Source organism: Trichechus manatus, unplaced genomic scaffold, assembly GCF_000243295.1.
Source record: "Trichechus manatus latirostris isolate Lorelei unplaced genomic scaffold, TriManLat1.0 scaffold00155, whole genome shotgun sequence".
Classification (NCBI taxonomy): domain Eukaryota; kingdom Metazoa; phylum Chordata; class Mammalia; order Sirenia; family Trichechidae; genus Trichechus; species Trichechus manatus.
Genome location: NW_004444091.1, coordinates 4238440 through 4241521, shown reverse-complemented (window position 1 = coordinate 4241521; position 3082 = coordinate 4238440). Strand labels below are relative to the sequence as shown.

Here is a 3082-nt window from a genome sequence, read left to right as displayed (position 1 = left end):
TTCTCCTCCTTCTTGGGATGTTTATAGGCACAGCAGCCCTCTTGCAAACAAGAAGTCTAGAGCATATGCCAAGGATGGGCTGGGGCCCTGATGGCAGGGCATGGACTGCCCTCTAGACTTTTGATCACTCTGCAGAGCCATAGTAAAAGGGTCTGTGTCTCAGCTGTCAGTCCACTCCCCACTGTCAGCCTGTGCCTGGTGCACAGTGAACCCACAGCCAGTACTCCACAGTGCCTGACATGCAGAGTGTCATGGTCAGTGTTGCACGGTACCCGCCATGCAGTGTGCCACAATCAGTGCTTCATGGTGTGTGGCACACAGTGTGCTGCAGTCAGTACTCCATGGTGCCTTACATGCATTGTGCACAGTCAGCACTCCACGGTGCCTGGCCCGCAGTGTGCCTGCATCTAGTACTCTGCAGTACCTGGTGCACATTGTGCCTACAGCCAGTGTTTTGTGGCACCTAGCGTGCAGTGCACCGTGGTCAGTGTTTCGTGGCACCTGGCATGAAGTGGGCCTGCAGCCAGTATTTGCTGTTGAATGAATGATGGGGTGTGTTTCGGGGAGGTTGGTTAGGAGGTGAAGGAAGAGGAGGCAAGCAAGTATAGGTGGGCTGGGAGACGAGATCAGAGGCCGAACTCTGACAGGATGGCCAGACTGCCCTACAGGTTTATCAAGGAAACCCAAGGTTTACTGGCAGACCAGTTCCGGACATTAAAGCAGAACCAGATGAGAGCAATGCCCATTATTGTTATGTGGTCATTGCTGGCCCCCAGGATTCCCCTTTGAGGGAGGGGCTTTTAAACTTGAACTATTCCTTCCAGAATACCCAATGGCAGCCCCTAAAGTACATTTCATGACCAAAATTTATTACCCTAATGTAGACAAGCTGGGAAGAATATGTTCAGATATTTTGAAAGATAAGTGGTCCCCAGCACTGCAGATCCACACAGTTCTGGTCTTGATCCAGGCTTTGTTAAGTGCTCCCAATTTAGGTGATCCATTAGCAAATAATGTAGCGGAGCAGTAAAAGACCAACGAAGCCCAAGCCATAGAAACAGCTAGAGCATGGACTAGGCTCTATGCCATGAATAATAGTCAAACTGATCTGATCATCAAGCGTGCATCACTTTTGTTCTGCCAAGACTTCTTCCTTTTTTGTTTGCATTTAATGGACACAGTCTTAAAAGCATTACAGAATAAAAGCCCAGACATCTTCAGTCCTTTGGTGATTAAATGCACATTAGCAAATCTGTCTTGTCCTGATTCACTGTTGTAAAGCATGAACAGAAGCTAGAAGTATCATCCGGATTGCTGAGAAATGTTTAAAAGCAGCAGCCCCTCTCTGCTTTTATTCATTTCTCCCCCATCATGGTTTAAGTATAAAGCACTGTGAAGGAAGGGTAGTTGTCTGGGTTAGCTGCAGGGGTATGGATGTTTTCCTTTATTCTATTTTATTTTTGAAGAGAGGAGATAGTTTTATTTTAAATTTATGGGTTCCTTTCCCCCTTTTTATGGTGATCTAATTGCATTTGTTAAAAGTTGTTCTTTATAGTCTATCCTCTAGCCAAGTCTAACTTTATTTAGACTCTGTAGATGGACGAGCTTAATTGTTTGAGCCAAAATGGGAACATTAAACAAACATCACAGCCCTCACTAATCACGCTGTGACTTTGCTGTCAAGTATAGAATCCTCCCTTTAAGAAAAAGCTTGTGACCATTTTGCATGGCTTGTTTGGAAACTTCTGTAAATCTTATGTTTTAGTAAAATATTTTTTGTTATTCTAAAAACAAAGTATAGGGGGGCTATTCTTCACCCTCAAAATCCAAACCTGGGTTTAACAGCATAGAATTCAGCCTCCAGCAGCGGTGACCTCTACCCACAGACTGTGTTCCCAGTTAGCATCCGGCAGAGTCACTCATGGCAAGTTCTGTCGTGGTCAGTGACTCCGTCAAATGGCAGATTTATTTGGCTATGCAGACCATGGGAAACTGGCAGGGTTCCTGTTTGCATTAACCTTATCATCTGCCTCATTTTGCAATACAAAGTCAGGACAGACAGGCCTAGACTCAAAGCTGCTGTGTGGCTTCTGGGAGCACTATGCAGCGTGCATGGCGCCCGGGCGAGAAGAGGTGCTATGGGGCCAACTAGCTAGCTGAAGGTCCAGCCAGAACTAAATCCTCTCCTGACTCTCCACCTCTGAGCTTGCAGCAACATTTACCATCCCCAGGAGCCCCATTTCCTCTGAAATGTTTAAGTACTCGGATCACAGGGCTACGTTTTTGTTCTCATTATCTGAATAAGTTGGCCAATTATCACCTTCCGTCTGCTAATGTAGATCTATCTAGTCTGGCATTACTGTTGCCTGGGGTCCGTTTTTAACTGTACCAAAGTCTCCGCTAACAGTGTCCCTCATTGTCCTTCAGAGCTTGAATTATCCCATACAGCCTGGTGACGTGACTTCTCCCTCAGGGACAGTGGCAAGGGTGCACATTGACTGCAACAGAGTGTCTACGTGCAAGATTTAAAGAGAGACTGTTTTCATTTGGACAGATATCACCAAGATTGCCTCAAGGGCCACTTCTGTTCTGCTCAGAAAACTAAAGTAATGAGAAGAATTCATGAGTGAATCCCCTGGGAGACAGCAGGCTGGAAGCCCCTCCCCTGACCGGCTGGCCCATCTCTGTCTGAGCAGACCCACCTGCCTGCACACAGAGTCACTGGGAACCCCATTTCTCTGTGTTGCTGGCGTCCCCAGAGCCTGATGCCCAGTAGGCCTACAAAAATGTTTGCTAAATGAATAAATGAATGAATGAATGAATCATGGACGTATGGGCTCTTCATGCCTTTCAGACAATTAAAAAAAAAAAAAAATCCATTGCTGTTGAGTGGACTCTGACTCATAGCAACCCTATAGGACAGAGTAAAACTGTCCCATAGGGTTTCCAAGGAGCACCTGGTGGATTCGAACAGCTGACCTTGTTTGGTTAGCAGCTGAACTCTTAACCACTCGCCACCAATAGCCAGTCCCATATCCCCAAAGAATTGAATCCACAGCCGCAGGTTCTGCATCCTCAGTAC

General features: G+C 46.4%; 1 pseudogene; it reads left to right on the top strand.

Moving 5' to 3' along the window:
- The first annotated feature begins 648 nt into the window (after nt 1-648).
- On the top strand, nt 649-2776 carry LOC101354613 (ubiquitin-conjugating enzyme E2 N-like; annotated as a pseudogene).
- Nucleotides 2777-3082: the final 306 nt, after the last annotated feature.